This window comes from Gymnodraco acuticeps, unplaced genomic scaffold (genome assembly GCF_902827175.1).
Source record: "Gymnodraco acuticeps unplaced genomic scaffold, fGymAcu1.1, whole genome shotgun sequence".
Taxonomy (NCBI): Eukaryota; Metazoa; Chordata; class Actinopteri; order Perciformes; family Bathydraconidae; genus Gymnodraco; species Gymnodraco acuticeps.
In genome coordinates, this window is record NW_022991064.1 from 2,558,413 (window position 1) to 2,580,367 (window position 21,955).

The window sequence follows — 21,955 nt, forward strand, 5'->3', positions numbered from 1 at the left end:
GTTGAGGAATGACTCCAGACGGTTGTTAAAGAGTTTTTCCAGGATTTTTGAGAATTGTGGTAGTAAAGAAATGGGTCTATAATTATTAAAACTAGATTTATCACCAGATCTCAAGACGGAGAAATACAAAATCACACAGCGCAGCTCACAAAGCAAAAACCAATAAAGGTAAGAACACAAACTAAACAGGAATACATAAAAAGCCATATAGCAAAACAAAATACCATTTGAAAGCAATAAAAGCAACAATCTACAAAGTGCAGAACGCTAAGGAGAAGAGGTGAGTTTTAAAAGTATATAGAGGTAGGGAGCGGGGTCGGGCCACTGAAGGATTTAAAAGTAAATATAAGAGCTTTAAAATGTATGTGGAGTGAAGCTAATAAGCACATTTTACTAATAGTGCAAATAAAATGAAATGGCCACAGGTGTTTAACAGTAGTGAGACATGTATGATAGTAATGTCACTGTCTGAGATGATGGTGATGGCGGTGTTCCACTTTACGTAATCTTTTTTGGCCACATACAGTGTGTGTCATTGCATTGCCCATATTCACACAACACAGCATTTGGGCTGGTCCCTGTTAGTGTGTTGTTAAACTACAGCTCTTATTCACTGATATTATGATAATGCAATACAGCTGTGGTCGTTGTAGTGCCTATATGTTGTCCTGATATTGAAGCAATAACATCTTGTATTTGCTGGAGATCACTTTAAAGGCTGTACATGCCTTCCCAGCTTGGTGCCGATCATCTCAGCTCCCATCCAGCGTTTTGAAGTGGCTGCTCTAAACATGAAAGCAGATTAAAGCAGTTGCCAGGGTATTTGTGTTGCTTGCCAAATGGGCATTCATGACATTAGGCTCCTTCTCTAATTTTCGGACATTTTACATTTTTATTATGTTATCAATCGAACCATATTTAGAGAGCATTAAACATGGTTAATAACCTATTCATAAAAGACTCCCATCACTCCTTTTATGCTCTATATGTGAATATGGCCATTTAAATGAAAATATTTTGATTGGCAGCCAGTCTTCAAAGGTAACCATAGCAACAGTAAAGGCTTATTTCATGATGCAAATAACCTATGATTAATGCATGCATGCATTATATGATATGATTATGTGATTATATTATATTATATGCTACGTGATTATATGACATTATATGCTATGATATTATATGATATGTTATGATATTATAGTACATGCTGTGTTATTATATGATATGCTATGTTATTCTATTCTATTATATGTTATGTTATTAGTATATCATATATCATATGCTTTGATATTATATGTATCTTTGTTACCATATATAGTACCAATTCCATTTCCAATTATATTTCATTAACTTTTTTAATATATTTCTTATTCTTTTTTTTTTATCAATATTTGCTCATAATTTTACTTTCTTTTTTTCTAATTTTAAAGAATGCACCAAAGTACATTTGTTGTATGTCAATACATTCTGATGAACGAGTGAAAGTATACTTTTAACGCACTCTGCATATCCCCTTGTACAGAAAATAATGGACTCAGTCTAAGAAATAATATGGAGTTTTCTGGTGGTTTTGTGTGTCTATATATATATATATATATATATATATATATATATATGATGTCTTTATATCACATTGTTATCTCTTACATGTGTGTTGTGGGGCTTGATCCCTGCAGACAAACTCACACAAACAAACACAAGTCCCAGGCAGTTACATAAGGTTTCCCTTGTCAAAAGATTTGGTAAACAAATCTATCACACTAGTGACTGATTTGGTTAGTCAGCCCAAACTGGCAGACGTTACACAATGAGCTCTGGGCTCTCTACTCTACAGCGCTTTTCATTATTTACCACCACTGTGGAACTGAGCAGTCCAAAATTAGGCATCCCTAACGTTGTAATGTATCAATTTGAAGTGACAGCATAAAATAATAAAGATCTTGTTGTTTGTGTGTGAGAGAGAGAGAGGTAGAAATGAATGCATGTGTTGATATTTTGGTCTCAGGCATTTTAAGAAGAATTACGGTATCCTGTCAAACAGACGCACATCACATGTGTGTCTTTGTTTGCATTTGCCTCTGCATTTGCTTTCATGTATGTGATGAAATGTATGGATGAAGACACATGCAGATTTCTGTGCATGGATGTCAAAGAAACCAGCTATTTGACATAACCGACAGAGGATAAAATACAGCAGATGCAAGACACACACTCGACTATCTCTGTCCTTGGGAAAATAGTCATTTAAACCTTTATACTGATGGTTTACCTTCAGCACGTTAGCTTCAAAGTGTATGAATTATAAAGTTTGAATCAACTTGATACTTCAGTGGCCGACAATTCACCCCTCCTGCGGTGTTGTTTTTGACTTTTTTCTACCTTTTTAAAATGATTGACTTGTGGTGTGTCATTTCAGGGGCAGCTTCGTGAATAATGAATGTAAATAAACAATATAATGACATTAGGTGTTATAGCCTTCTAAGTTATTCATACTGCACTAAGAAGGTTCCCATTTCTTTCCTCTCCGTTAACGAAGCCAGAGAACCACAGCTCTATGTCTAATCCTATATCATATTGTGGTGCTAGTACATGTCCTATTTGTCCTATCTTGAACATATCCTTTATGTCTGTTCCTCAACAATGGGTACGTGGGGTATACTTTTTCAAACTGCATACTCGGTGGCTGGATGTATTCTATTCTGTAACGTGCCTTCTGGCAAGCAGCACCTCTAGAGGCTGTATTGTTTCTTTAATATATTCACCTTACAATGAAGCATTTCCTACAAAAGCTCTGGCTCTAAAATCTTGCCATGCCACATCACATTATCCATGGAGATTGAAACCCGAGCTCCTCCTGCTTTGGATAAATTCCGTATCATTGCCTTCTCTTTTACCTCAGCTCTCTAGCCTGGATCGGTATTAGCAGAGTCACAACTTTCCTTACTTTGGAGGGAGAAGAGGAACTTATATGGTTTCTTTTCTCTTGGTGTTGGACAATATGGGGCTTCATGATGTGGGAATGCCACACAAATGCCACGTCAACATACAGTATATCCCATGCCCTTATGCTTCTTTGCGTGACTTTCTTTGATTTGTTCCTAGTTTAAAAGCATTTGGGGGATTTTTACAAACACAGGAACATAGCCTCTTACAATCTTTGACATTTGGAATTGTGTCCTTTTGCAATCAAAGTGCTGTATTAATGTGTACGTAGTTGCTGTGAAGTGTATATATTTCTGTCAGGCTGCAGCAGTCTATGGCTGCAGCAGGAAGGTAAATAGGCATAGCAACAGTAACTAAGTCATTTGTTTTGTACATCAAATGTTCAAAACAAAAAAAGCATCTAAGTTGCTGATTGTGCATGCATTGCCTGTTGTGACTCGACAGATGTGTTAGGTTTAGTTATGTTTTTACTCTAGTTTAGTGTTTTGATCTTGTCACTTCCTGTTTTTATTTTGAAAGTAATCTTTCCTCTCATTCCAGATCCCACATTTCCTGCCTTTGTGTGTTTCCCGCCCGTGAGATTGCTTGGCACTGCCCTGATTGTTTTCACCTGTACCCATCCCCCTCACCTATATATAGCCCTGGTGTTTCTTTGTTCCTTTGTCAGTTCGTTATGTTTCATGCCGTGAGCACTTGGGCCTTTTTGACTCCTGATACCTTGAGATTTAGACCATTTGCCAAGTGAGTTTTTGTGTTGCTGTACAAATGAAAGCTTTAGCGCAAGTTCAATAAGGAAGACCTAACATGAGTCACGTACACGTCACTCTATTGCTCCCTTCCCCCCTCATTAAATACGAGGGCGTCACCCCTCAGCAGCCAATTGCTGCACAGGCTAAATTCTTTAAATGCCTGCTCTTCCTCCCTGTCAGTTGTCATTTCAGGTGACTACATGCAACTCGCCTCCACCCCTCTCGCCTCCCGTCTCCTCCAGGACAAAGCTACACTTCCTTCTTCAGACCGGTCCCACCTACTTATCACCACCACCAGTGTCTAGACCCCGGGGATTTCATCGGAGCGGTTCTTTCCCTCCTGAATGATTATCCTGCAAACCGGGGCCTAATCGCCAAACACCATTACATTCTCCTTTTGTATTATCATGGCAATCATTTCATTCATATGACATGTAAACAATAAATATGTATTCCTTATATCACGTCTCTCCGGTTTGAACTTCGTTTTGGCTATTTAACTACTTTCTATTTTTTGAAAGTACGATGTAGTAAAGAACATTCTATTTTAGGACAACTGTCTTCGAGTCCTGCTTTCGGGTCCTGCGTCCTGTGTCTCGGTCCATAACAGTGCCTCAGGATCACCTTTGAAAATAACTAAGTTCGTGGAGCCCTTCTTCATTTCACTTACAACCAATTATACTTGAAATGTGCGAAGCCACTGACATGTAAAACACTTTGGATAAAAGCATCTTCCTAGCCCCATCTGTCATTCATTTACCATAATAATTGCTGTGGTATTCATCCAAAATGTCGAACACAGTGCCTCATGGCCAAGAAATTAAGTTAGCTGGAAATAAATGCTAAAACAAACAAAAAATGGGTATTTTCTTTTATTCCATGTACACAAGTTTGATTACAATTTCACAGTGTAAACGCAGAGGTTTGAAAAGGGCAACTTTCAGTGAGCTATGCTCCCATCCCCTTTGCTTACCACATATAGAACTGGAGGTTGTTAAACGGCCATTAGCTATATTCGCTAAATCTCATGCTCTGTGCACAAACATGTTCTCTTTATTTCTAACAGCGCAGAGGAGTGAGCACAGTTTGCCTATGGTCTTTCACACAAGAAAAAAACAAACATTAGGTCATCTGCAGTTCAGATATAAACCCATCTTACCCGTTCTTCAACTCTCCCTCCCGTAAATCAATGATCACAAATGCTGCTTTAGCAACACACAACATAATGTCTTCACTGCATGTGCTAGAGGGTTCACCTGTATTTAAGATAAGACGTACTTTATTAATCCAAATTTGGGATTTTTTTTGCACATAATAACTAATTAAAAGAGTAGAAATAAACAATTCTGAAATATAAACATCTCAAAATAGAAATAGAAATAAATGTGTGTGTACCAGCATGTCATTATGCATGCAAGTTATAATTTTCCACTTGATGTTCTCTTCCAATATCAGAGTAGCACATGATAACAAAGGCCTTACGTAGCTGTGTACGTAACGGGATGTATGATTACCTAGAAGAGCATCAGGACTGTTTTAGGTATATGATAGCTATGTGATTAACATGATGATTCAGCCTCTATGGAGATAGACATATGACTGTCATGTTTATAGTTTACGCAGGCCTTAGCTAATCTGAACTAAGCATAGCATACTGGTTTGAACCGGTATTCTCCATCTTGTGACTGTGTAACTCCCTCTCTTGTAAGCAGGTCAAGGGAACTATTTGTCCCATGCAGCTCTGTATGTGATGACTACTTCCATTCTTGCAAGGATAATAAATACATGTATCCTGATATTGAAGATCAAGCCGGTGACGAGTGATATTTTTTCTAACAGTTTCCCATCTAAAACAATTCTAATTAAATATTTTTGGATGTTTGTGTGTTCACAGGCACACAATGTGTTAAAGTGTGTGTGTTTTCCAGGGGACCTCCACTGGCCCTAGTGCAATAGTGTGCTACTCGCTGTGGTTACCATTTGTTACAATCTGTCAAAGCCCTCGGTTGTGTTGGTTTACGTCTGCATCAAACCACATCCACTTTGTGGCAAGATAAAAGGCACCTTATCTGAATCGCCCTACTCAGATTGGTGTGTCCCGCCCCGTCGTGTCTTTTCGGCCGTGCCGACACCTTCCGCCGCCGGTTCAACATGTTGAATCGGTAGGCTGTCGGTAAAAGGCCATCGGCTAAAGAAATCACTCTGATTGGCTGTTCAGCTTAGCGAATCAGTGCATGAGAAGCAAAACGGAAGTGAGGGACCCAAACAAACGATTAAGAAGGCAAATCTGAGATTTCATTTAAAGGCCCTGACACACCAAGCAGTCATCAGAGGACTCGCCGACGCGTCGCCGTGTTCTCCTGCGTCTTGGCCATGTGTCGCACGGGAACACACCGCAAAGACTTCAGTGCGTGAGTGGCAATAACTCTCCTTACCAGCAGGCGGCGGTAGCGTGTGGTAGTGTGTATTCGTCATTCAAAAGAGTCAACAACCGGAAGACAGACTGCGTGATACACCGAGAAGAAGAACAGACTGCGTGATATAAACAAACAACAAATAGCGTGTGCGTTCCATTTTCACTCTCGTCCATCGAAAACATGTTTCGTGCGGCACTGGAGCTAGATTTGGGTTCTGCCCGCTCTGTATTAATGTCATGTGGATTTTCCTGGCATGTTGACAGGTTATCATCATGTAGGCGTTGATAAAAACTCATTCTAATGCTGTGTTATGTGTGTATGAAGGTACGAAATAAAGTTTTGCATTGCCTATCCTGTTATTTGTGTTTATTCTTTTAATCACACAGCGATAAGAAACAATAACAATGTGCCTACATAACTGTCAGTTGCAGCCCTAGCATTAGTATTGGTTATAGTAACAGCTACAACATTAACATACTTCTAGGCAGATTGAGGAGGATAATGGGAGAATGAACAGAGGGGCAGAAACATCCATCTGAATAATAATAACTTTATTTGTATCGCACCTTTCATACAGGGGATTGCAGTTCAAAGTGCTTTACATCAGTAAGAAATAAGATATACAATCAGTGTAAAACAAGCAGCAAGAGCAAACAAGGCCACCTTGTTTATGGTTTGATTCAGTTTTAGTAGAATATAAAATACATGAATGAATTATGAAATGAGCACATAAAGTGCAGACATACTATAATTATATTGAGGTACTTGAGACTAATCCTGCAACTGTATAGTTCTGCTCCACAACAGTTCGAGAATGAAGAAACCATCACGTATGAAAGGCTACATGTGAATAGAGGGGCAGAAAAACAGCTTGCACATTTACATTTCAATCTTGAACAATGAACAGCAGTAGACAGTCTCATTTAGTATCATCATCCTGCGCTTCGCCGGAGGCCTTCGAGTGCTGAGTGTGCTTGGCCTCTTTCCGAGCGGTGCCGGTGTGGTGCAGATGGTGGATTCTGCCAGGGGAGTGAACTTACCGAAGGACTCCTCGGTGGTGCTGGTCGAGGTTTCACTGCTGGTGCCACCGGGGGTTGATTCTGCAGTTCCTTACATTTTTTAAAATAAATTCACAGTTAGTTGGATTTAATACCATGGCTTCTTAAAACTGTTTACTAAGCATTCATAACAAAACAATACCCTGAAATGTGTGTGCCATTAGTTTGGGGTGTGGTCAAGTGTGAGAGGTACATTGTAGACACATTGTGATGCTCTATTCAGATGCTAAAGACATACTTCTAGAAGATTCAGAACACTACAAAATATAATCAAGACATATTTTATCATGTATGTGAATTTCATAAGCTACCCAGCAGTATATCATGTAATTTCAATTAGCTCCTCCTTTACCAGCTGCAACATTAAGGTGATGAGCACATCAATAATTGTAATACAATAATATATATATTATTCTGTTATTGTTATATTTCACACTGTAACCACCAAATGAATGAAAATAATGTTTTTGTAAATGAAAGAAGCAAGAAACACTTATTTGTACTCAACAAATAAAATAGTTACCATGATGGTGAGGTTCGAAGTACTCTCCTTCCTTCTTGTGTAGGGCTCTAAAAACTGCAGCCTGGTTATGATCCACTGCTGTCTGCCAGTCCTTTGTGCTCCACTGGACCACAACTACCCGAAGGGGCAAGTCTCCTGTACCGGGTGTACTGGGTTCGCATATAATCCCAATTCTTCCTCAGCTCTTTCTCTGAAGCACACAAATAAACGATGTAAGCATTGTGGCTAGTTAGCATGTCCAATTAATATCTATATGCAGTGCCAAACTGCACAGCTAGCAACAGCTAGCAACAAGATAACAACAAAACACAAGGTTGAAATAACAAATTACATTTCACGTTAACGTCACTGTACGCTGGCAAGCAATACAAAGCCAACAGTATCTGCTAAAGAGCTCAATTGATGAAAAAGATAATCTTACCCGAGAAACCAAGTTGCGTTTCAATCTCTCGCCAGAGTCCGGTTTTCACTACTCGGTTCGAGTACCTTTTCTCTGTGATGTCGTACAGAGCTGGCCTCTCCTGGATCAAGGTGATGAGCAGGTCTTCGTTTCCGTCATTCCAGATCGCCATGATGAGATGGAAATGAATATCAGTCTGTGTGTGCCTTCTCAAATCGTTTGTTTACGTCCCTCACTTCCGTTACGCTTCTCATGCACTGATTCGCTGGCTGAACAGCCAATCAGAGTGATTGCTTGGTCCGACTGCCTGACCCGATGCATGGCCGATTCAACATGTTGAATCGGCCATGCATCGGGTCAGGCAGTCCAAATAAGGCGTGTCACGGCCGACGGTGCGGGACACACCAAATTGAGTTTGGGCGACAGGACACGCTTCGTCTTCCGACTAACGAAAACGGCCGAAATCGGCCTGGTGTGGTGTGGCCTTAACTCCAGCTCTCGACACAGGTTCGGGAAAGCCCCATGAGCTTCTCGCTGTAGAGTGAAAATGGAACGCACACGCTATTTGTTGTTAGTTTATATCACGCAGAGCCATATAATAGAAGAGTTACGACATCTCCGTTCACTCCAATGGACCACTTTTTTACAGCAATGGCGGATCGTGGAGCCTCTCAATCGTTCCCCGGAAGTTAGCGCCAAGGCTAGCAGAGCTGTAGAGTTGCAGCATAGACCGTTCGTGACGGACTTTTAAAGGTAAGAAGAAGTTTAAAGATTTATATTGCGGATATTATCAGTACATCTGATTCAAATTAACATGTGTATTAAAGGATGTCAGTGGATTATCCCTAAATTAGTAGATTTAGGGAATGTTTACAGATAACAGATTAAGCTAGGATACCGAATCAAGTTAGCAACACACGTTGAACAGCCTTTTAATTGTAAATTCTGTTCTCTTAATGTCATTTGGTCCAACGTTGTTGAATTAGAGAAGAGGGGCTTCTAAACGGGATTGTATGCGGGGGTGGAGGGAGTTAAATATTAGATAAATATAACTTTGGTGCGTGTAAGAGTGAGTGTTTTTAGCAGAGCCATATTGTGTCCTTGTGATTATGTTGATTATTACCTGTCTGTATAATGTTGCAGCTCAGCTGATTTTGGATTGATGGCAAAGGGAGAGGGACTTAAGTGAGAGTGAAAACACAAGGTAAGTTTATTACTACTGTTTTATATAAGTAAGCATACTAAACATGTATTCTATCACTGTATTATATAAGTCATCTTGTTAGTAACCTACTGTATGGCAGGTCTCGGAGGGGCAGTGATGTTACAGGTGGAGGAGCAAGACTGCAAACTCACAAGACAGAGAAATCGAAGTTTGTTCTCCAGAGAAGAGGTTGATTTCACTTCAATTTTTTCATATTTTCTAAAGATGTGGAAATGGCACAAAAAAAAAACTTGAGAGCTGTAACCAAGACAACTATAACAACATGAGTAGATAGCCACCAAGGTTTTTCAAGTCCCTTTTTTGTCTGCCCACATACATATTCCATAGTGGTTGAATACACAGTATTAGGAAACACTTTATACTTACTGGACATGTTATACTCATTACATACTGTATATACAATGTGACCAAGAATGTGAGACAACTTTATAGAAATTCATATCACATCTGTTACTGATGCCAATTGTCATACTTTGTTAAACTCACAAATAATAAAGTTCCATAACTTATCTCCCCAAGGCAATTCCCCATCCAATAGGTGTGCTATATAGGTGTGTATAACCCTTTATCCTGTCTGTTACTCCCTCTTTCAGCACAAGAACCAGAGGGGGATTCAATGGAGCCTGAATACCTGCACTGAGACCCTCACCCTGCACCCTGAGTCTCAACTCTCAGTGTTTTTCAAGCCTTTCCCTGTTTTTTGTATTAAACAAAACATTAAGCTTTCCCAATGGTGTGGTTTTCGTTTTGTGAAAAAGTGCAAATGCAGTGTTTGTATATAAATCACATATTTTTTTGCTGTTGGTTGTGAAATTGCTCCTGCTTCCTCCGCTCTGTGTCAGTGGGGAAGCCGTACATTCGTACTACTTTCTCTGAGCGATTGGAGCATCCCCAGGCAGCACAGCAAACCTTGGTGGCGACTAGGAGGCAGCACAGCAAACCAGGACAACACGGAGGAAAAGGCACCGACAAACTGCATGATATGCTATTCAATGTTTATTGAATTCCATGTATTTGCAATGGATGTTCCTAAAACAACACATTTAACATCATCATCATGCTGCTGCTGCTAGTCCTTTGATAGTCACCTGTCGGTCTCCTGTCCTTTCTGAAAGCCATAAAGATGACATTAGTCATTTAGATAACTTGTGTCCTTAATTACCATGGGATTACTGAAACTACCATGAATTTAAGAAAATGGTAGACATTAATCTAATCTGAATTTTAAAGCATTACTTTAGATCCCCTCCCTCTAAATATATCAATAAACATTAGAAAGTGATGCTCCTGACTACCATACAAGTTTAAGAAGATAATATTGGTTTTAAAGAATTCAAAGCTATAAATAAACAGCAACAGGCTCTTTAACCAAGGCCCTGTTAGCCTAACATGTAAACTAGTTGTTCACACTAATCCTAATATTATCACTTAATATTAGCAAATTCTATTATATTTTTTAAAACATATTGATGTAAATACATACATATCGATTTGTTGTATAAATATTGCAAATCAAAACCTTTATTCACTAATAATTACCAAAAATCGTAGTTCTATCTCCTGTTATCAATGCATTCACATTGCCCGCCATGAACTTCCGGGGAACAATCCTCGTCTACATGAACCACGTGACGATAACCGTTTTTGGACTTCCGTTGTCGTAACTCTTCTATTATATTGCTCTGATATCACGCAGTCTGTTCTTCTTCTCTCGGTGTACACAGTCTGTCTTCCGGTTGCTTCTTTTGAATGACGAATACACACTACCGCCGCCTGCTGGTAAGGAGAGTTATTGCCACTCACGCATGCGCAGTTCGTACAGCTACTTGGCCGTCGGCTGAAGTCTTTGCGGTGTGTTCCAGTGCGACTGTTGGCCAAGACGCAGGAGACGTGAGGCGACACAATAGTCGGGTCCGTCGGGACGTGTTCTTTGGTGTCAGATTGGTGTGTAAGAGCTTTTAGACACACTCACTAAAGACTGACTGTGCTGTATTGCTCATGTGTATGCTGTATTTAAAGGGATGTGTAACTGTATGTGGAGACCTTCACAATGCCTCATCCCACAGTGAATGCATCAGGATCAATATGGTTTTATAACTGTGTTGAACCTGCACCTGGCTGTATTCTGCTAAGCGGTAGGCTACACGTACACTGAAGCGGAAGCATTAGCAGGCTCCCAGCGTATGTCCTTGACAATAAAGGTTCTCGGCTGAGGGATGGGTTGATTATGCAATATTCCTCTCTAAGGGGCACTTCTGGTTCCACTTCTTTAGCTTAAACAGCAGCAGCCCACCAGTCTGCAACTCCGCTGTCTTCCCTGAATGATCAGAGATGAGCAAGGGACTTAGACATTCTCACATCTGTCTTTTCAAAGCGTCTGAGAGCAGACAAAAAGAGGAATTAAGAGTAACTTAACGCCAAGCTGAAAAGCATTGTTTCCTCTCCTCTGGCTGGGATTGAAACAAATGTATTCCTCATCACACCCACTGTATCATATCATTTGACCTGTTGAAAAAACTTGGAATAGATTTGAGGCGTGTGGCGCAGTGGATGGAGCGTTGGTGTTCGGATCAAGGGAGCACAGGTTCAAACCCCACTGCAGTCAGCATGTCGTTGTGTCCCTGAGACACTTCACCCCAAATTGCTCCTGTGGGGATTGCCCACAGTATTGAGTATGTAAGTCGCTTTGGATAAAAGCGTCTAACAAGTAACATGTAATGTAATTCGAACTTCATTGGACTTTGATTTTAGGAACTCACCATAAGTATGATTTTAATTAGCAGATTAGATATACTTACAAGTCAGTTGTTAAAACCAGTTGTGGAAAACTAGCAAAGTCATGTTCAAAGGGGTCCCTTGACCTATCACCTGAAAATATCGGAACCAAATTGAATATCATTGTCCCAGGTCTCCCCTTTAGAGCTATGCCCTCTTTACGGTAAACCCATGCAGTTTGGAGCAAAAACTATAGAACATAACACTTAGACCAATAATGTAACCCACTTCTATGTGCAATCTCCTCCTTAAATATATCCTATCAACCCCTGAAAAATTGGTCTTTTTATGGTTTGAGAGTTAAGTTAGCCTTTTGGACTTTAGTTTTCAGCAAAGTTATATTCACAATCACCCTTCTTTTTCTATCCAGCAAGCATGATAAGGCATTTCATAAAACAACAGATTATAGCCGTGCTCCATTGCTCTACACGTTTCATATCTGTTTGATCTATTGTCTTACTTTACTTAACTTTTTCTCTAGCCTTAACATTTCTTTTTTAATAATCTTAAATTCGCATCAGCCTCAGTTTACGTTGTTTTAGGTGTTTATTCGAGTGGGCAGTATACATCATATATCATCAGTGGTATCAACTTCTTCATTTCTACGTATGCATATTTAGATCTGTGAAACTGCTTTGTGGTGAAATGCAAGCTTTTACCTAATTTACATAATGTAAAATACGGTGTACTAATGTGAATGCACGCAGGGATGTTTGCTCTGTGTAATCCTGTTTGTGTGTGTGTGTGTGTGTGTCTTTGCGTGGTTGTGTGGTTGTGTACAGTATGTGTGGCATCCACTTGCCCGCCTCCGTGCTCAAGGTTAATGTATACACAGATAATGGAGATGATGTTCTGGAAAGCGTCCTCAGTTCTGTCAGAGAATCACAACTACATTGCATTACGGAACTCATCAGCATGTTGGAACAAGCTCCTTAACATCTCTTTACATCATGTACGTACCTATACACACACACACACACACACACACACACACACACACACACACACACACACACCACACACACACACACACACACACACACACACACACACACACACACACCACACACCACACACACATACATGCACTACTACCTCTTAACAGGTTGACAGCACTGTGCTGACACACTCATGGGTTTTCACTCAATGCATCCCACCGCCTACATTACTCATAACCCCCCGGATCCCCTCCTATGTAGCACAGTTAACCGTGAACTTTTTGAGCCTCAAGTGCTGCTATTAAAATGCTGCCTCACCTTTACATGTCAACTTCCAACACTTAATTCCAACAATATGACATGCTGTTAAGACCACTGGGCCTAGTTTTCCTGTCACTTTATGACACTTAGCTATACAGATATAATGTTCATGTACATTTACACAAAAGACAGAATGTAGCCAAACCTGGCTTAATCCTGAAAGACTCTATAATTACAATCAACCCAGTTACATGTGTATACTAAGTGATCTGAAAGAACATAATGATAGTGACAAGAAAAATGGTAAACGGTAAATGGACTGCACTTATAAGTCTTCACCTATTCACACACATTCATGCTGAGGCTGCCATACAGGAGGTGTGATTCAATTTCATATGACACGACTGATTGATTGATAATGGAAGTAAGTGGTCAACTTACAGTACTTGGCATAGCTAACGTCAGCTAACAACCCAAAAGTAACATAACAAAAATTGCGTCCAAAAAATGCAGTTAACTTTTACCCTCTTGTACATATGGTCATTTCTGGCTCCACAAAAACCAATATGGCTATGGACAAAAAAGCTAACTTGAGGCTTTGAAATGGTGGTTTATTACCTGGGGTCACGGTGGATTTGAGTGACAACTCAACGTGTGCTGAAGGTTTTACAACAAATGAGCCAACAAAGCACCCTGTTATTCTGTGGCAGCTATCTCTGGTCTCCTGAGCTGTTGTTTAGCTGCTCCATATTTGATGCAGGCTATTTTCCATGTTGAAGGACACTGTGTCATTCTCTACCATGGGCATGCCTTGGGCAGTGTAATGGGTATGCCAAGGGGCCTTGATGCCCCCAGCTGCCCCTGAGGTTTTGCCCACCCCTGGGACAAGCTACACAAAATGGGCCCATACGAACAGATGGAGAATACGAGAAGGGAATGGGCGAGCAGAGAATGCTTGCTCTGCAAATTCATAAATGTATAGTCAGTGCTTTGTGGGAAAATTGCAAAGAAAAGAAGACACAGAGGCATAGGAGGAAAATGAAAATGCAAGACAGAGTCAGGAGAATAGAGCTGGAGTGGCCTTATGCATCATCTGTTCTCATATTTTTAGTCTGTCCAAATTGAGGCGTGGGCACTGATCATGATCGGATGGGCGCTCAAAAGGAGGATCATCTCCCTGGATGTAGAGGCCTCTCTCCATTCCTCTCCCCTCCCACACCGTGCTCTCCCAACCAAGAGGAATCTGAATTGTCTTCTAACCAAGAAGCATGCAGCTCATTTTTCAACGCCGCTATCCCTTAACTGCAAAGTTTCAAGGGAACCCTCTAACGCTTGTTCCATATTAGATGACACTCTTAATCCAATTTGGTTGAAGTACGTTCCTCCGCTCTTCTGCATCCGCTTCTGTTAATAGTGTGTGTAATAGCCTGTGTGTATGTGTGTGCACGGACGACAGCATTTGCATGTGCACATTTGTGTGGGCGCGGGCAGATGTGTGGGTGTGTGTCATGTCTTTGCAGTGATTAGCTTTAGCTGCCGGCTCTCCCAGGACTTGTGCTGCTCTGTGTTCTGCTTGCCAAGCACGGTTAGGACTACGCTCAAACTCCCAGCACTGTGCCACAGTGGGAAAAATGAGTTTTACTGATTTGTTGTGTAAGGGGAGCAAACACACACACTAACACATTGGTACAGTTATACAGCAGCAGTCAAGGTGGATTGCCTAAGGGTGTTTCTCACTGCAGGGCCAAAACCAAACTTTTACCCAAGGTCAGCTGTGGATAATTTTCAAAAAGTAGATGAGATCAAATCAGAAATATCTGCTATAAAATCATTCTATATAAAATCGTCTACAGCACACAAAAAAAAGCTGAGATTTATTGTATTGTCTAGCTCAGTGGTTCCCAACCTGGGAACTTTTTTTTTTACATATATTGTAATGCAATACATGATTATCGCTAATAGCCTTGTCTCTAAATTACAATAAAATATAAAATAAAATGGATTGATTAATTTTTATAAAAATGCAAGTTAGTAGCTATTAAAAGCATAAAAAGACAGAAATGTATAATTCTTTCTTTAATAGAAATGTTTCTTCTGCCCGTAAAGTGTCCAAACCAGGCTTTTCTGGATAAGCGCATTTTTAAAACATAGTCATTGTCCATGCCGGTTTCAGTTGGATTATTTGTCACAGTTGCTCCGATCAGATCGGTCTCCTCCATTTTGTAGATTATTTACGATTTTTGAATCCACATAAACACATCGGCAAAATCCGGCTTACTTTGAGCATGTGTTTTAAACAAACTTCTTAAGCCCCTAGCCTGTTTCTCAGGTCTCAGGCTCGAAAATGACATTCCCAGAACAAATGACCATATCTTCCCTTCTAAAAGGGTTACATTAATAATCTTTTTTCTCAAAGCAATGATAAACCTGTGAGTTGGATGTAGAAAAGTCAGAATCAATATAGATGTTTTTATTTTAAAGTCAATTCAGATTGAACACAGTAAAAAAATGTAAATGATTGTGTCCGTCCAAAAAAAAAAAAAACTTATAGTGAAAACCACCGTTGAATGATGGGATGGTAGACTAAAAGCTTTAGGAATCCAAACTACAACAAATAATAAGTACCCTGTATCAAGATTGATGCAAAACAAGTGAAATGTGACCTTTTTAGAGAGATTTAGCACAAAAACCCCACTTCTGGAGTCATTTGGGTGGATTTGACCTATCTCTGGCCCCCCTTGCTCGATTTTGCTGATTGACATCTCTTTCTAACCGTCAGAGCCAATGGAATCGAGGGGAACTCCCACATACTCCTTATTTGGTAATGTGTGTGTGTGAGACTGCCGCATAGCCAAGACCGGAAGCTGCGATGACTCTGGTGGCTACCATTAGCAGCTAACTTTTACTCTCCGATTTTTACATAAAAATGGAATTATGGATTATAAATAATAAAAAATATTACACAGAAACATTATCAATGGATTATGGATTCAGCCGCGTTTTTTTCTCGTTTTAATGCCATTGAACAAGTCTTTTGATCAGATTGACAGCTATGGTGAGACGATCTCCCGTAAAAGCTCCGTAAAGGTACGTGTTGTGATGTCTGTGTTTGCTTCCCCTGTCGCGAGTTCGGATCACTCAGTGATGATATATATACCTAAATAATCTGTGGAACATCAGCTTTAATCGGATATCTTGTATGTGCAGCTAAGTAACAAGGGTATATTTTATCTTGAGTTCTGTGCCAAAGTGCGTTAGCATTTTTCGCTCAGGGGTAATTTAGATGCTTCTTATGAGACTTGTGTTTTGTTTTGGTAAAAATGGTTTGTATTGTCAATTAGCTGAGATTATTCTTGTTAATCTGGTATAACACATTAATAGGTTCTTAAATATTAAGATCCCCTGAGCAGTGGCGGTTCTAGAACATTTTACATGGGGGGGGCAAAGGGGAGGCAAGAGGTCATGCTAGGGTGGCATAGGATGGCGGACAGTACGTGGTATTTTATACTCCTATTTATTGTTAATGCATGCCCTAACACAAGTGTTCTTAATGCACAAGAGAAACAAGGTGTTCAGACAAACAATCGGGTGCCCTTTGAGTCCCCAAGCTTACCTCAACCATTTTAAATGAAAGGAAACTACAAAATGTATTTTAAAGCAATGAATTAATGAAACAGGTTGTTTTGCATTACAATGTAAAATTAAGTATATATTTTGTTTTAGACAGACACAAAAATTGGTTGTCTTAGACCAGGGGTCCCCAAACTTTTTCCTGTGAGGGCCACATAACTTTTCCCTTCTCTGATGGGGGCCGGGTCAGTTTGTAACAGAAAAAGTGTGACGATCGCATGGGTGTCTAAACGTAAACATTTATTGTTTTCTAGAAAGCCACACATAACCAAATATTAATAACCCTTTCCGAGATCTTCACAGAAAAAAAGTCAGGAAATAAATAATAACACTATTAATGAAATAAATAACACTATTTATGAAATAAATAATAACCAAATAACCCTCTCTGGGTTCTTCACAGAAAAAAAGTCCATTGAAAATTACTGTAACTTTCTGTTGTGCCGTGCACAATCTTGACAGGTAAAAGTTTAGCTTAGTTGTCAGAGCAGAATATCTCAAAATAAACGTGGATTTACGTAAAAAAAACTATTTTTTCGGGGTTCGGGTGTTTTGTTTGATTTTAAACAAACAAAGTCTTGGCTTTCAGAATATGAAACTTTTATTTCCAATTTATTTATTTCTCACTCGCAATCTGCTCTTCCGCAGCGCCGCCCCCCCCCTCACTCCGCTGAAATTATGAATGTAAGAGTATAGTAATCATAGATAACACTGCAGGGTCCGTTACAGTTTGTTTTCATCTGATTTCAATTAAACAAAGTCTTGGCTTTCAGAATATTAAACTTGTTTCGGCAAATTCAGATGATAAATACAACTTTGAAGCTTCGGCATAATTACAAGCGGAGAACGGCAGGCATAACAACAGCCGGTGTTTCTCGTGAGTGTTTTCCCCGGGAAACAAACACAATACACACAAACGCAAAATTACACAAGCACACACACACACACACACACACACACACACACACACACTCGCGAGCTTCCCCTCCAAACGAAAATATCTTCCCTCGGTAGTATTTTGATCATTTGCTCCGCTAATAATCAATCAGATCGATGGATTCCAGAGAAGAGACAACTTTGAAGGCCTTTTTCTCAAAATGATGACTCGGTGACAGTCATTATATAATGTGACATATTTCGCTTAATATTTGAAGTACAAAAACAATCCTGATATCATTAGAAAGCTAGGAATATCCTCTTTCCAACAGTGTATACAACTCAAAAGGTGTCTTCGGGTCAATGCGACTGATTTCGATAGAGCAGGTCACAACATTTTGACAGGGGCTAGTCTAGGATTCGCGTGGCCAGACTGAAAACAAAAATAAATAAATAAATAAATAAAAATCATGCGTATAATGCGTCTCTGGTATTGTTCAGGGGGCCGTGCCAAATGTGGAGGCGGGCCGTACCCGGCCCGCGGGCCTTAGTTTGGGGACCACTGTCTTAGACAGACATATTTGCATGTCCTCACTAAGCATTATTACATATTAATTTAATATTAAACAAATCAAAATGGCCAATTATCCCAAAATGTTGCTGCTAATATAATCATATGCTTGTCAACTTTAACTGATCAAAAATCAATTCTGAAAAAAGACTTGAATTATCTATGAAATTGCAATATTATCCCTCAGTTTGTTTCAACCCCGTCACGCCATACCATACCCTCCTATCAAAATAATGGATCAGTCCATGTGTGATCTGCATTGAGGGAATTACATCACAAAAGTGTCAGTTTCTTCTCTTACCTATATTTCAGTTTTTGTATTTTCAGATTAAGATTGACAAGCTCAACATTTCAACTATGTTGTATGAATTAATAATAGTAAATAATTGTTTATTACAAAAATAAACAATAGTTTTGCAAAATATTACAATGTTGTAATGTCCTTGAGTTCCATGTGGTGCCATATCTTAGCTAAACAAGGTCTCATGCCTACTTTTTGTCAAAAACTTCAACCCTGTTAACATTTTTCAAGGAAATTCCTAGTAATTATTTATATTTTGTGCCTGAGGTGGGAAAATGTAAGTAGTCCACTACCAGATGTTATGACCAAACATTTTGGTTTCATTTTTCAAAGATATAAAGACCCAAAAGGCACCCGATTCAGAGAATACTCAGAATTCTGCATACTGTAAGTACTTAATTATAATTAAGTACACAAATGACATCACCCATCTCTTCAGAGAGCTACAGGTGACCTGTGCAGCAACACATTTCAATCAATATTTGTCAATACTAAGAGCTGCTAGATTGTGCTGCTGTAATGGAATATGTAAGGAGAATAAGAACATACCATGTGGTCCAGCTGGAGTTTCATCTGCCTCCTGATCCCTGCCTCTGTCCCTCTTTCTGATACTTCATCTTTATTACTCACATATATTTCTTCTTCTTCACTAATGTCTTCATCTCCTCCTCTTCCTCCTGCTCTGACCCTCCTGGTCTCTTCATTTCCTCCTCTTCCTCCTGCTCTGACCCTCCTGGTCTCTTCATCTCTCTTTTCCTTTTCCTCTTTCTGTTCGTCCTGATCACTTCTCATATGTCTTTTTGTTGTTGTTGAATCACTCCTATACTCTGGCCTGCAAGAGTCTACTTGTGAAAAGCACTGGTACAAATGCTTGTATAACTTTACACGTTAGGGCCATGTAGCCTAGCTAATATGTAGCATATCATAAATATAACATCAGAAAGCATTGATCAAGCGCACACAGGCAGCTGTGTTTGGATCCAGTTTTTACGGTAAAGGATGTATCCTGGTTTCATTGATCTGGCCTCATGGCTGTGATGTGTAGTTTACGTGGATTTAATAGTAGGCTACCGCGTAGTTTAGCAAAGTGATCGATCTCCCAGCTAACGCTGTCTGCGTAGTATTTTGTAACGTAACGCCCGAAACAGCGCCCGTCTGTTAAACGCTATCGATTCAAACTAAAGCGTTTTATTAATATTTAGTTTCAAGCTCTTGTCCTTAGTAAAACAAAACTAGTGGAAAGGGAAATGCTCCAAGGGGAAGCTGATCCATAGGTGCTGGGACAGCTCGCTCCCTCTCTGCAGCGGTGTGAGCCACGGGCTGTGTGAACGCCGCTCCGCAGTTTAATGCAGGGCCGTAGCTGCGTTTTTAACGGGCCTAAAATGATATTTAAAATGATTCACTTTTAACTAATGTAATGCTTGTTTTGTTTCTTGATAAGCTTGTGGAAATAGTGTAGGTTTGTTTTAGTACAGTTTTAGGGAAACAAAAGTTAGGGGGGCAGCTGGGGGGGCAAGGCTCTACCGTGGGGGGGCAGCTGCCCCCCCTTGCCCCCCGTAGATCCGCCCCTGCCCCTGAGACACAGTGTCGTGAAAAAACCCCGCCGAGGGGGACCTTGGGGCTTAACAGGTTCATCCTTTTGTGAATTGTTTCCACTTGCGCCGTCCTTTAATTTCTTCATTCAGCGGGAATACAAATGAATTAATCCTGAGTCCAATAATCATCAAAGTCACTCCAATAGTGCTCCTTAATTACGCTTTCATCCTCCTTTAACAACATACTTCACATTCATCCAGTTTGTGACAGTAGTTGTAGCATTTTTGAGACTTTCAAAACTTTAATTACCACTGTTGCTGTCCCCACACACACAAGGGGGGGGGGGGGTGGGGGGCGCAACTTCCAACAGGAGTCATTTGGGGTGGGCTCTTGAGAAAAAAGGTTGGGAACCCCTGGTCTAGCTGATGCATGCATATATTTTTAGATTCAGAATTAGCAAACAGATTGTAACAATTATTTGTATAAATAATACATATGTAATATAATCTGATTCAGCCATAAACTGTGTAAACCTTCAGTGTGATTTGTTTTTTACGAGTATATAGAGACATGTTATAGCCACAACAAGAGCTAAGTTCAATTAAACCTGACCTTTATTTTCACATTTCGAGTGACAGCTTTGAAAAACACTGTATGAATAATAATGTAGGGGTCACTTAGGTTGTCTTGTTCGTTTTGATTACTGTCTTTATCCTACTGCACTCGAGGGCCCTCCATCTTTCTTTTGGCATCCAGGAGATTTTAAAACCTCACAGCAAATGTCAACACAACCGTTTAGGATTGCAATGTCCTATTTTGCATGTTTCACATTGAGTGAATACGGCAAATTCACTAGATAACTTGCACCACACTGTAAGAGCCCTAAAACGGCTCAGTCAGAGGAGCTTTTGACAATAGGGAGTCTTAAAAAGTGGCTTAAGTAAGAAATGTCACCGGTCTTCACTCTGGGAGGTTTGTCTATAGGTAAGGGTGATGAGGGAAGATACTGCTTGTAAATGTTGCACCCTGACTAAATTGATTTGGGTTTTGGTTGAAGGTTTTATCAAAGCTTCTAATCCCCAGGGGAAGGGTAAATCTAATCATACATGTTTCCTGTTGGGATTAGTGGCCACTCTCTATTTCTCTTACACTCACTGTCTCTTATACAATCTCTCGTTCTCACCTCTCCTTGTTTCCCTTCCTTAAAATACCTCTGTTTTTATTGCCTTTCTTATACATTTGGTCTCCCCTTGAGTGTTTTATGTGAGTTAAGATCTTTTGTGAAGCTTTTTGTTCATATGAACCGTGTCTGCTTCTTCTCCTGCTTGCCGATCCCCTGTCTCACCCCCACCATCCACTTCCTTGCTCTAAGTATGGATAATTCATCAATTATCCAATGCCGTTTTCCCATTTCTCCATTACACCCACTCTTATGTATCTTGTTATGTGCCCTCGCCTTCCTCTCGGTTGCTAACCGTCTCTAGAAAGAGTCCGTGTAGCCTACATGGGCAATAATCATTTAGATGTAATGTCTTTCTAACAAGCTGGGAACAAGTTCTTTATGGAGCTGGATAATAAGATCATGGAGCCTCAGTCACAAAGGGGAAGCTATATTCAGTCATTTTAAAAGGCCATATACTGCGGACACTAGTGTGACCTAGTTGGAGCCTGCAACAGGTAAGGCAGACTCGCATGTAAATGGTTTGTAAAATATCAAGCTGACAAAACCAGCTTTGACAGCATACCACA

At 40.0% G+C, this 21,955-nt stretch overlaps 1 long non-coding RNA gene across 1 annotated transcript; it reads right to left on the reverse strand.

Annotated features, from left to right (window-relative positions):
* Positions 1-6,646: 6,646 nt before the first annotated feature.
* On the reverse strand, positions 6,647-8,309 carry LOC117559980. Its single transcript, XR_004571082.1, has 2 exons — positions 7,694-8,309; positions 6,647-7,221 (listed from the first exon to the last, which is right to left on the reverse strand). It is a non-coding gene; the product is annotated as an uncharacterized LOC117559980 (long non-coding RNA).
* Between the last annotated feature and the right edge of the window lie 13,646 nt (positions 8,310-21,955).